General features: G+C 42.2%; 1 protein-coding gene across 4 annotated transcripts in view; it reads left to right on the forward strand.

Annotated features, from left to right (window-relative positions):
- EML5 (EMAP like 5) overlaps window positions 1-14,561 on the forward strand; it is a 166,934-nt gene that overhangs the window by 91,762 nt on the left and 60,611 nt on the right. The window lies entirely within an intron of this gene.

Consider the following 14,561-nt stretch of genomic DNA (forward strand, 5'->3'; position numbering starts at 1 on the left):
TTAATAACAGATATTATTATAATAGCAACAATGTATCTAGTAGTAACAACAATAATGGATATTATACTAATAGTAACAATGTATCTGTTAGTAGTAATATTGGCTATAATTATAATAACAGTAACACTGTATATAATAATAATAATAGTAACAATGTATCTATTAGTAGTGTTAATAATGGATATAATAATAGTAACACTTTATCTAGTAGTAATGACAATAATGGATTTTATACTAATCTTAACAATGTATCTCTTAGTAGTAATAGTGGATATAACAACTGTATCTAATAGTAATAATAATAGTAACAATGTATTAGTAATGATAATAATGGATATTATAATAATAGTAACAGTGAATCTGATAATTCCTACAAAGAGAGCACAATAAATATTTACATCTGGGTGAAGTTTAGGGCGATTTCCCGTCCCCTTATCCGGGGTGCGCCTTACATAGGACTGGGGGACACTCTATCAGGAGCCACATTAATAGATTTCTGCGTCCGGGAACGCTGGGTGACCGGCACTATAATCATTATTATTCCTGCTGGGTTCCTACTCGCCTTTATTTTGTCTTGAATTGCAGAGGAATATTAATTGATTTCTTCACAGATCTTGTATTCAGGGCTCTGGGAAAGTTGAGTTTTTACAATGGGTTGCTATTGTAAAGCGCTGCGGAATATGTCGGCCCTATATTTTTTTTTTTTACCCAGTTTTTCCGTGGTTCTGAATGGTGGATATGCCAATATATCAGTTGTATGGGAATGGGATTTTGGTGTCTTGTGATCTGGGAAAGCTGTACAACTGTCAATATTAATATGTATGCGGTTGCCACTCAGCTACTCAGCTTTCCACAATCTTGAATGGTAGGTCCACCTGTTTACCAACCATACAGGAAGGTGTCTAGACCCAAGCTTCATATTCATGGTCTGGGGGAGCTCAGTAATCACTGTTACAGTCTGGGTGGTCACCCAGCTTTTCTGTACTTCAGAATGGTAGATTATCCTATATACTAGTAGTCATTAATGTGTTTCCTCCTAGGTTTTGTATCTGGGGGTCTTACAGTTTTTTTATAGTCCTGAATGGCAGATATAGTTATATAGGAGTTATACAGGAATGGATTTCAACTTGAGTTTGTATCATGGGATCTGGGAAAGCTTGGTAATCACCAGTATTCCTACCTCAGCTCACATAGTAGTTGTCACCCAGCTTTTCCTTAGTCCTGAATGGCAGATATGCCTATACAGTATAATAATACAGGGATTGGTTTCTACCCTGGTTTTGGATGTGTGGATCGGAGTTGCTATAAAACTACAATGTTGTGATTCCATGGGGATGGTCACTCAGCTTTCCATACTCCTGAATGTCAGGTGTGCCCATCTATCAGTGATATGAGGGGGTGTATCAATGTGTGACGAGTCAGGTGTTACATTCACAGATCTGGACAGTAGGGGGCCCACCATTATGGCTTTCCCGCTTACAGATACAACTGCATGATTGTAATCATTAGGCCTCTGTTGTCCTCCATTTTTTGGGGGGCTGCCCCTCTATGCTGAGTCATGAGGACTGGAGCTCCCCCTGATCCGTCCTTTCTATGTAATTAATTCTGGTGCTGTCTCCAGATCATTAGTGAATTGGCTCCCATCCACCAGGAGATGATCCCGAGTAAAAGCCTCCTCTATCATCCTGTCACAATGTCTCATCAGAACGCATCATATTAACATAAGCAATGGGCGCAGTGATCATCCCCCCCACTCCCCAGAGCTGCGCTCGCTTCATTCTTCCAGTATGACATGCAATACAAGTCACTGCTTTGTTTAAAGGCACAGAAACCCTGTAATTGTGAGGTTTTATTAGCGATCCTCCTGTGATTACTGTGGGCCCCCAATTCTCAATACCAGGGCCAACCTCTGGGGTGTACCCGCTGCCACTGAATGAGGGTTACAGATGACCTGACACCCAAGGCATGCGACCACTGCGACTACACATATTAAATATATAGATGTATTATATATTGTATATCTCTGTTATTAGGACACCTGATGGTAATATGTGGGCACTGTATGATGTTAGAGGGTACTGTATGGAGAGGTAATGTGGGCACTGTATGGTGTTAGTGTGCACTGTATGGAGGTGTAATATGGGCACTATATGGAGATGTCATGTGGGCACTGTATGGAGAGGTAATGTGGGCACTGTATGGTGTTAGTGTGCACTGTATGGGAGTGTAATATGGGCACTATATGGAGATGTCATGTGGACACTATGGATGTATGGAGATGTTATGTAGACACTGAATGGAAGTGTAATGTGGGCATTGTATGAGGGTGTAATGTGGGTACTGTATGAGGGTGTAATGTGGGCACGGTATGGAGATGTAATGTGGGCACTGTATGATTTTAGTGGCCACTCTATGGAGGTGTAATGTGGGCACTGTATGGGGGTGTAATGTGGACACTATGGTGTTATTGGGCACTGTATAGAGGTGTAATGTGGGCATTTCATGGAGGTGTAATGTTGGCACAGTATGGAGGTGTAATGTGGACACTATATGGAGTGTTAGGGGGCACTGTATGGAGGTGTAATGTGGACACTGTATGGAGGTGTAATGTGGACACTGTATGGAGGTGTAATGTGGACACTGTATGGAGGTGTAATGTGGACACTGTATGGAGGTGAAATGTGGACACTGTATGGAGGTGTAATGTGGACACTGTATGGAGGTGTAATGTGGACACTGTATGGAGGTGAAATGTGGACACTGTATGGAGGTGTAATGTGGACACTGTATGGAGTGTTAGGGGCACTGTATGGAGGTGTAATGTGGACACTGTATGGAGGTGTAATGTGGACACTGTATGGAGGTGTAATGTGGACACTGTATGGAGGTGAAATGTGGACACTGTATGGAGGTGAAATGTGGACACTGTATGGAGGTGTAATGTGGACACTGTATGGAGGTGTAATGTGGACACTGTATGGGGGTGTAATGTGGACACTATGGTGTTATTGGGCACTGTATAGAGGTGTAATGTGGGCATTTCATGGAGGTGTAATATTGGCACAGTATGGAGGTGTAATGTGGACACTGTATGGAGTGTTAGGGGGCACTGTATGGAGGTGAAATGTGGACACTGTATGGAGGTGTAATGTGGACACTGTATGGAGGTGTAATGTGGACACTGTATGGAGTGTTAGGGGCACTGTATGGAGGTGTAATGTGGACACTGTATGGAGGTGTAATGTGGACACTGTATGGAGGTGTAATGTGGACACTGTATTTAGGTGTAATGTGGACACTGTATGGAGTGTTAGGGGCACTGTATGGAGGTGTAATGTGGACACTGTATGGAGGTGTAATGTGGACACTGTATGGAGGTGTAATGTGGACACTGTATGGAGGTGAAATGTGGACACTGTATGGAGGTGTAATGTGGACACTGTATGGAGTGTTAGGGGCACTGTATGGAGGTGTAATGTGGACACTGTATGGAGGTGTAATGTGGACACTGTATGGAGGTGTAATGTGGACACTGTATGGAGGTGAAATGTGGACACTGTATGGAGGTGTAATGTGGACACTGTATGGAGTGTTAGGGGCACTGTATGGAGGTGTAATGTGGACACTGTATGGAGGTGTAATGTGGACACTGTATGGAGGTGTAATGTGGACACTGTATGGAGGTGAAATGTGGACACTGTATGGAGGTGTAATGTGGACACTGTATGGAGTGTTAGGGGCACTGTATGGAGGTGTAATGTGGACACTGTATGGAGGTGTAATGTGGACACTGTATGGAGGTGTAATGTGGACACTGTATGGAGGTGAAATGTGGACACTGTATGGAGGTGAATTGTGGACACTGTATGGAGGTGAAATGTGGACACTGTATGGAGGTGTAATGTGGACACTGTATGGAGTGTTAGGGGCACTGTATGGAGGTGTAATGTGGGCACTGTATGGGGGTGTAATGTGGACACTATGGTGTTATTGGGCACTGTATAGAGGTGTAATGTGGGCATTTCATGGAGGTGTAATGTTGGCACAGTATGGAGGTGTAATGTGGACACTGTATGGAGTGTTAGGGGGCACTGTATGGAGGTGAAATGTGGACACTGTATGGAGGTGTAATGTGGACACTGTATGGAGGTGTAATGTGGACACTGTATGGAGGTGTAATGTGGACACTGTATGGAGGTGTAATGTGGACACTGTATGGAGGTGTAATGTGGACACTGTATGGAGTGTTAGGGGCACTGTATGGAGGTGTAATGTGGACACTGTATGGAGGTGTAATGTGGACACTGTATGGAGGTGAAATGTGGACACTGTATGGAGGTGTAATGTGGACACTGTATGGAGGTGAAATGTGGACACTGTATGGAGGTGAAATGTGGACACTGTATGGAGGTGTAATGTGGACACTGTATGGAGGTGTAATTTGGACACTGTATGGTGTTAGTGGGCACCGTATGGAGGTGTAATGTTGGCACTGTATGGGGGTGTAATGTGGACACTATGGTGTTATTGGGCACTGTATAGAGGTGTAATGTGGGCATTTCATGGAGGTGTAATGTTGGCACAGTATGGAGGTGTAATGTGGACACTATATGGAGTGTTAGGGGGCACTGTATGGAGGTGTAATGTGGACACTGTATGGAGGTGTAATGTGGACACTGTATGGAGGTGTAATTTGGACACTGTATGATTTTAGTGGCCACTCTATGGAGGTGTAATGTGGGCACTGTATGGGGGTGTAATGTGGACACTATGGTGTTATTGGGCACTGTATAGAGGTGTAATGTGGGCATTTCATGGAGGTGTAATGTTGGCACAGTATGGAGGTGTAATGTGGACACTATATGGAGTGTTAGGGGGCACTGTATGGAGGTGTAATGTGGACACTGTATGGAGGTGTAATGTGGACACTGTATGGAGGTGTAATGTGGACACTGTATGGAGGTGTAATGTGGACACTGTATGGAGGTGAAATGTGGACACTGTATGGAGGTGTAATGTGGACACTGTATGGAGTGTTAGGGGCACTGTATGGAGGTGTAATGTGGGCACTGTATGGGGGTGTAATGTGGACACTATGGTGTTATTGGGCACTGTATAGAGGTGTAATGTGGGCATTTCATGGAGGTGTAATATTGGCACAGTATGGAGGTGTAATGTGGACACTGTATGGAGTGTTAGGGGGCACTGTATGGAGGTGAAATGTGGACACTGTATGGAGGTGTAATGTGGACACTGTATGGAGGTGTAATGTGGACACTGTATGGAGTGTTAGGGGCACTGTATGGAGGTGTAATGTGGACACTGTATGGAGGTGTAATGTGGACACTGTATGGAGGTGTAATGTGGACACTGTATGGAGGTGAAATGTGGACACTGTATGGAGGTGTAATGTGGACACTGTATGGAGTGTTAGGGGCACTGTATGGAGGTGTAATGTGGACACTGTATGGAGGTGTAATGTGGACACTGTATGGAGGTGTAATTTGGACACTGTATGGAGGTGTAATGTGGACACTGTATGGAGTGTTAGGGGGCACTGTATGGAGGTGTAATGTGGACACTGTATGGAGGTGAAATGTGGACACTGTATGGAGGTGAAATGTGGACACTGTATGGAGGTGAAATGTGGACACTGTATGGAGGTGTAATGTGGACACTGTATGGAGTGTTAGGGGCACTGTATGGAGGTGTAATGTGGGCACTGTATGGGGGTGTAATGTGGACACTATGGTGTTATTGGGCACTGTATAGAGGTGTAATGTGGGCATTTCATGGAGGTGTAATGTTGGCACAGTATGGAGGTGTAATGTGGACACTGTATGGAGTGTTAGGGGGCACTGTTTGGAGGTGAAATGTGGACACTGTATGGAGGTGTAATGTGGACACTGTATGGAGGTGTAATGTGGACACTGTATGGAGGTGTAATGTGGACACTGTATGGAGGTGTAATGTGGACACTGTATGGAGTGTTAAGGGCACTGTATGGAGGTGTAATGTGGACACTGTATGGAGGTGTAATGTGGACACTGTATGGAGGTGAAATGTGGACACTGTATGGAGGTGAAATGTGGACACTGTATGGAGGTGAAATGTGGACACTGTATGGAGGTGAAATGTGGACACTGTATGGAGGTGTAATGTGGACACTGTATGGAGGTGTAATGTGGACACTGTATGGAGGTGTAATGTGGACACTGTATGGAGGTGTAATGTGGACACTGTATGGTGTTAGTGGGCACTGTATGGAGGTGTAATGTTGGCACCATATGGAGGTGTAGTGTGGACACTGTATGGAGGTGTAATGTGGACACTGTATGGAGTGTTAGGATGGAGTCACACACAACGATTAAAAAATCGGTCCGATTTTAACGGTCTGAAATTGCACAAAGGTTTCTTCACCATGGCTCCGTCTGTGATCCGATTTTCCAGCGTAGAACCGATTTTATTCGTATGTAAGCATCCGTTTGACATCCATCTAGCGAGATTTTCTCGCAGACTTGCAAAATGGACATCTAATGGAGCCCTATGACAGGTTTTCAAACACAAAGGAAAGAATAGATATAGACACATAGAATACATACATATATATATATATATATATATATATATATATATATATATATATATATATATATATATATATATATATATATATATATATATTTCATGCAGGTCTTCATAGCAGAATAGCCACTGCAACATTTGCCGGCTTCTGTAAATTCATTCCCCTACCCGACATGAAATGACACATGGTTTACATATAGTTAACCATTTCATTTCATGTTTTTTTTTTTTTATGTCTATCACTAGTAATTAGATGAGGGTTTTTGTGTAAAATTTTGAAGTTGTAGGTGTTAATTTAAGGGGTTAATTCGTTGTAAAAAATTGCGGGGACTCCCTGCAGCCTCAGTGACGTCAGCGGAATTCCCCGCAATTTTTTACAACGAATTAACCCCTTAAATTAACACCTACAACTCCAAAATTTTACACAAAAACCCTCATCTAATTACTAGTGATAGACATAAAAAAAAAAAAATGAAATGAAATGGTTAACTATATGTAAACCATGTGTCATTTCATGTCGGGTAGGGGAATGAATTTACAGAAGCCGGCAAATGTTACAGTGGCTATTCTGCTATGAAGAACTGCATGAATTATATATATTGTATTCTATGTGTCAATATCTATTCTTTCGTATTTTATCGCAACTCACATATCTGGTCCGTTTGTAATCCGATTTTTTTATCGCCCCCATAGACTTGCATTGGCGAGTCCGATCTGAAAATCGGTGACAATCGCAGCATGCTACGATTGTCTCGGTCTGAGGAAACATTCAGAAAAAAAATCGGATGATGGGAGCAGCCCCATAGAATAACATTGGGACGAATGCAATGCGATTTTTTTTTTTTTTTTTTTTTTTTTTTTTTTTTTATCGCATTGCATTCGTCCTATTTAATCGCTAGTGTGACTCCGGCCTTAGGGGGAACTCTATGGAGGTGTAACATTGTCACTGTATGGAAGTGTAATGTGGACACTGAATGGAGTGTTAGGGGGCACTGTATGGAGGTGTAATGTGGGTACTTCATGGAGGTGTAATGTTGGCACCGTATGGAGGTGTAATGTGGACACTGTATGGAGGTGTAATGTGGACACTGTATGGAGGTGTAATGTGGACACTGTATGGAGGTGTAATGTGGACACTGTATGGAGGTGTAATGTGGACACTGTATGGAGGTGTAATGTGGACACTGTATGGAGGTGTAATGTGGACACTGTATGGAGTGTTAGGGGGAACTCTATGGAGGTGTAATATTGTCACTGTAAGGAAGTGTAATGTGGACACTGTATGGAGTGTTAGGGGGCACTGTATGGAGTGTTAGGGGGCACTGTATGGAGGTGTAATGTGGACACTGTATGGAGGTGTAATGTGGACACTGTATGGAGGTGTAATGTGGACACTGGAGGTGTAATGTGGACACTGTATGGAGTGTTAGGGGGCACTCTATGGAGTGTTAGGGGGCACTCTATGGAGGTGTAATATTGTCACTGTAAGGAAGTGTAATGTGGACACTGAATGTAGTGTTAGGGGGCACTGTATGGAGGTGTAATGTGGACACTGTATGGAGGTGTAATGTGGACACTGTATGGAGGTGTAATGTGGACACTGTATGGAGTGTTAGGGGGCACTCTATGGAGGTGTAATATTGTCACTGTAAGGAAGTGTAATGTGGACACTGAATGGAGTGTTAGGGGGCACTGTATGGAGGTGTAATGTTGTCACTGTATGGAGGTGTTTTGTGGACACTGTATGCAGTGGGGAAAATAAGTATTTGATTCACTGTCGATTTTGCAAGTTTTCCCACCTACAAAGAATGGAGAGGTCTGTAATTTTTATCATAGGTACTATGAGACAAAATCTAAAAATAAAATCCAGAAAATATCATGGTATTATTTTTACCTACAGTAATTCATTTTCATTTTACTGCATGAAATAAGTATTTGATACAATAGAAAAACATAACTTAACCCCTTTGTGCCAGCTGACGTACTATCCCGTCCATGTGCCCCGGCACAATTAGACCATGGAAGGGATAGTACGTCATGGCGATCAGCCGTTCTCACGGGGGAAAAGCGCGGCCGGGTGTCAGCTGATTCTCACTGCTGACACCCGGCACTAAGTGCTAGGAGCGGTCACGGACCTTTCCCAGCACTTTCACCCCCGGAACACTGCGATGAAACAAGATCGCAGCGTTCCGGTGCCGGCAGAGGGGCTGACAGTCCCTCTGCCTTTGGATCGGAGACCCCGTGGCATGACGTGGGGTCCTGATCGCTGCTATGGTAACCCAATGTCGTCATGACGAAGTCTGGGTTACCAGAGCTGAGAAAGTTCCTGTCATGCGCAGTGCATGTCAGAAAGTCTCAGGTCAGTGTGCACGGATTGCAGCGCTGACAGCCTATATAGCATGCAGATGCTGCTTCATCTGCATGCTATAGAAGCGATCAGTCTGCAAAAAATGATTGTCCCATAGTGGGACAAAGTGTAAAAGTCAGAATAAAGTTGAAAAAAAATGTTTAATTGTAAAAATATTTTTTTTAAAATAATAATAATAAAAAATCAATATTTATTATATCAATAAATAAATATTTGAATTAAAAAAATCTAAACAATAAAAGTACACATATTTGGTATCGCCGCGTCCATGACGACCCAAACTATAAAACTGTCCCGCTAGTTAACCCCTTTAGTGAACCCCATAAAAAAACAAGGAAAAAAATAATGCTTTATCATCATACCGCCGAACAAAAAGTGGAATAACACGCGATCAAAAAGACGGATATAAATAAACATGGTACCACTGAAAACGTCATCTTGTCCCGCAAAAAACAAGCTGCCATATAGCTCCATTACCGGAAAAATAAAAAAGTTATGGCTCTCCGAATAAAGTGATGCAAAAATAATTATTTTTTATATAAAATAGTTTATATTGTATAAAAGTGCCAAAACTGAAAAAATGTGATATAAATGAGGTATTGCTATAATCGTACTGACCCGAAGAATAAAACCGCTTTATCAATTTTACCACACGCGGAACGGTATAAACGACCCCCCCCCCCCAAAAACAAATTCATGAATTGCTGGTTTTTGTTCATTCTGCCTCCCAAAAATCGGAATAAAATGTGATAAAAAATGTCATGTGCCCGAAAATGGTACCAATAAAAACGTCAACTCGTAAAAAAACGCAAAAACCATGACCTCACATGACTTTGTGGGCCAAAATATGGAAAAATTATAGCTCTCAAAATGTGGTGATTCAAAAACTATTTTTTTTACAGTAAAAAGCGTCTGCCATGCGCCCAAACAGTGTTTTACCCCCACATATGGGGTATTGGCGTACTCGGGACAAATTGCACAACAACTTTTGGTGTCCAATTTCTCCTGTTACCCTTGAGAAAATAACAAATTGTGGGCGAAAAGATCATTTTTGTGGAAAAAATTTGATTTTTTATTTTTACATCTCTACGTTATAAACTTCTGTGAAGCACTTGGAGATTCAAAGTGCTCACCACACATCTAGATAAGTTTCTTAGGGGGTCTACTTTTAAAATGGTGTTACTTGTGGGGGGTTTCCACTGTTTAGGCACATCAGGGGGTTCTTCAAACGCGACATGTTGTCCGATCTCAATTCCAGCCAATTCTGCATTGAAAAGTCGAACGGGTGCTCCTTCCCTTTCAAACTCTGCCATGCGCCCAAACAGTGGTTTACCTGCACATATGGGGTATCAGCGTACTCAGGACAAATTGTACAACAACTTTGGGGTCTAATTTCTCCTGTTAGTTTTGGTAAATTAAAAAAAAATAATCTGAAGTAATTTTTTTGTGAAAAAAGTTAAACGTTCATTTTTTTTTTAAACATTCCAAAAATTCCTGTGAAGCACCTGAAGGGTTAATAAACTTCTTGAATGTGGTTTTGAGCACCTTGAGGGGTGCAGTTTTGGGTATTTTCTATCATATAGACCCCTCAAAGTGACTTCAAATGTGATGTGGTCCCTAAAAAAACAGTGGTGTTGTAAAAATGAGAAATCGCTGGTCAACTTTTAACCCTTATAACTTCCTAACAAAAAAAAAATGTTGGTTCCAAAATTGTGCTGATGTAAAGTAAACATGTGGGAAATGTTACTTATTAAGTATTTTATGTGGCATACCTGTGTGATTTAAGGGCATAAAAATTCAAATTTGGAAAATTGCGAAATTTTCGCCAAATTTCCGTTTTTTTTTTCCACAAAAAGCGCAAGTCATATCAAAGAAATTTTACCACTAACATGAAGTACAATATGTCACAAGAAAACATTGTCAGAATCACCGGGATCCATAGAAGCATTCCAGAGTTATTACCTCATAAAGGGACAGTGGTCAGAATTGTAAAAATTGGCCTGGTCATTAACGTGCAAACCACCCTTGGGGGTAAAGCGGTTAATATTTGGTACAAAAACCTTTGTTTGCTGTTATAGAGGTCAGACTTTTCCTCTAGTTCTTGATCATGCTTGCATACACTGCAGCAGGGATATTGGCCCACTCCTCCATACAGATCTTCTCCAGATATTTCAGGTTTTGGGGCTGTGGCTGGGCAACATTGAGTTTCAGCTCCCTCCAAAGTTTTCCGATTGGATTCAGGTGTGGAAACTGGCTAGGCCACTCCAGGACCCTGAAATGCTTCTTACAGAGCCACTCACTCATTAGTTGTCCTCGCTGTGTGTTTCGGGTCAGTGTCATGCAGGAAGACCTAGCCACTACCCATCTTCAATTCTCTTAGTGATGGAAGGAGGTTGTCACAATACATGACCCCATCTATCCTCCCTTCAATACGGAGCAGTCTTCCTGTCCCCTTTGCAGAAAAGCACCCCTGTAGTATGATGTTTCCCCCACCATGCTTCACGGTTGGGATGGTGTTCTTGGGGTGGTACTAATCCTTCTTCTTCCTCCAAACACGGCAAGTGGAGTTGATTCCAAGTTCTATTTTGGTCTCATCTGACCACATGACCTTCTCCCATGTCTCCTCTGGATCATCCAAATGGTCATTGGCGAACTTCAAAGAGGCCTCGACATGTGCTGGTGTGAGCAGGGGGACCTTGTGTGCCCTGCAGGATTTTAATCCATGACTGCACAGTGTGTTACGAACGTTAATGTTTGAGACTGTGGTCCCAGATCTCATCAAGTCATTGACCAGGTCCTCTGTGTAGTTCTGGGCTGATTCCTGATCTTTCTCAGAATCATCCTTACCCCAGAAGGTGAGACTTTGCATGGAGCCTCGGACCGAGGAAGATTGACAGTCATCTTGTGTTTCTGCCATTTTCTAATAATTGTGCCAACAGTTGTTGCCTTCTCATTAAGCTGATTGCCTATTGTCCTGTAGCCCATCGTAGCCTTGTGCAGGTCTACAATTTCGTGTCTGGTGTCCTTAGACAGCTCTTTGGTCTTGGCCATGGTGGATAGGTTGGAGTGTGATTGACTGTGTGGACAGATGTCTTTTATACAGGTAACAAGTTCAAATAGGTGCAGTTAATCCAGGTAATGAGTATGGAGTAGGAGGGCTTCTTAAAGAAAAACTAACCGGTCTGTGAGAGAGAATTCTTGCTGGTTGGTAAGTGATCAAATACTTATTTCTTGCAATATAATGCAAATTAATTATGTAACAATCCTACAATGTGATTTTCTGGATTTTATTTTTAGATTCTGTCTCTCACAGGTGACATGTACCTTGCAATAAAAATTACAGATCTCTCCATTCTCTGTAGGTGGGAGAAGGTGCAAAATCGGCAGTGTACCAAATACTGTAAAAGTTTGGGCTCCTTGGTCAAAATTACTCTTACTGTGAACAGTTAAATGATTTGTCCAGTACTAGTACAACCAACCCTTTCTTGAATTAAATGTATGGCACCGATAAAATAAAAAAGCCTATACTCACCTCCCGTGCTAGCGCCGTTCCATTGGTGTCTGCCATCGCAGTCCCGAAGCTCTGGTGCGGTGGAATGACACGTGGTCCATGCCTACGTACAGATTTAACATGAGGAGGAAGTCAGAGATCATCTGCAGACCTGGTTTCCTCTTCATGTTCAATCCGTATGAAGGCAGAGACAGTGACGCTAGCGCTGATTGGGCGCCGGGCACCACGTGTCATTCCACCGCACCAGAGCTCCAGGACCATGAGTGCTGACACCACTGGACTGGCGCCGGCACGGAAGGTGAGTATAGTTTTTTTTATTCTATTGCGGCCTAACATTTAGTTGGATAAGGGGTTTGCTAGTAGTGGACAACCCCTTTTAAGCAAGTTGAATATTAAATGATCTCTAAAAGGCCTAACGTTAAAGAGGACACATTTCCTTGGTATTTTAGACAAATGAAATTTTTTTTCATCATTACATTTTAAAAATTACAAAAATGAAAATGGGCTGATTCAAAAGTGGGGTACCCTGCATGGTTAGTACCTAGTAACACACCCTTTTGCAGGTATCACCGCTTGTAAACACTTTTGGTAGCCAGACAAGAGTCTTTTTCCTCCATTCTTCCTTGTTGAATTCCCCCAGTTCTGTGAGATTCCTGGGTCGTCTTGCATCTTCTGCTATTCCGAGGTCTAGCCACAGACTTTCAATGATGTTCAGACTAAGGGACTGTGAGGGTCACTGTAAAACTTTCAGCTTGTGCCTTTTGAGGTTGTCTATTGTGGATTGTGACGTGTGTTATGTGGACGTTATGGTGGTATGTGGTCACTGTATGGCAGAATTATGTGAACACTATGGTTGTATCATGTGGTCACTGTATGGAGGTGTTATGTTGTCATTATTAGGTGGTATTATTTTGAGGCTTTAATGCTGATATTATGTGGTTACTACCTGGTAGTAGCGATTGTGCGATGTACAGTGTTAGTATTTGGTTACTGTATGGCTGTATTTAAGCCCAGTATAGGGGTATTATTTGATCACTATATGGGATTATTTCAGTTTTGTATGACGTTATGCATGGTAGTATTTGAGTACTGTATAGTGGTATTAATTGATCACGGTATGGTGGCATTTTTGGTCCACATAAGGTGGCGACTAGGCATGTAATGATAAGCAATTTGAGAGGTTGGAGGAGGGTGTTCTCTAACTTTGCCATTTTTTTTTTTCAATTCGTTTATTAACCACAAACAGAATATACAGTATACATACTTGCATATGGTGATAAATACTGTATAGAATATATATATTGCTACATAGTATTAGATGCAAAGCAAAATGTACATTCTGGTTTACATACGGGATAAAACGTAATGTCAGTTAAATTGTACAAGCTTTTATATTATTGCACAAGTAATAAAGCCTAAACTACAACTACAAGAAACTACTATTTCGCAGCCTGATTTCACGCAATCAACTATTCACCATGCAATGTCTCCATTCTACACAGTAAGATGAGAGGAATTCCACCTCTCCCAGATCTTTCAAAATTTTCCTGGACATCCCCTGTTTCAATACAGTGTTCGTTCATATGGGATAATCGAATTCACCAAATTGATCCAGATCCTAAGAGAGGGACATGAGCCCCCCATCCACCGCAGTGCCAGTACCTTTCGTGCCATAAACAGCGTCTCCCGCAAAAAGATCCCAGCATAGTGACCCCATGTCTCCTCATCCCATACCCCAAACAAACAAACCAGTGGCTCAAGGAGAACAGGAGCTTGTACCAGGGGAAGTGAATAATGATGTCACCTCCTTCCAATGCCAGATCATGTGAATAAAATCTGCATCCAAAGAATGGCATCTCAAACATTCTGATGATTGGTATCGGCCCATCTTAAAGAGTCGAGTCGGAGTCAGATATGATTGGTTAATAATATATAATTGTATCATCCTGTTGTTAACAGACGGAGACACCTTGATTGGAGACTCCAAGATTTCCTCCCACTCCTCTCCCTGTACACCAGGGATGAGCCTTTCCCATTTCCCCTTAACCGAATCTGTGGCGGACTCTGACAGCATGTATGTATACAAAGAGGAGACGA

The sequence above is a fragment of the Dendrobates tinctorius genome, unplaced genomic scaffold (assembly GCF_039654945.1).
Source record: "Dendrobates tinctorius isolate UK_male_01 unplaced genomic scaffold, ASM3965494v1 ptg000058l, whole genome shotgun sequence".
In the NCBI taxonomy this organism is placed as follows: domain Eukaryota; kingdom Metazoa; phylum Chordata; class Amphibia; order Anura; family Dendrobatidae; genus Dendrobates; species Dendrobates tinctorius.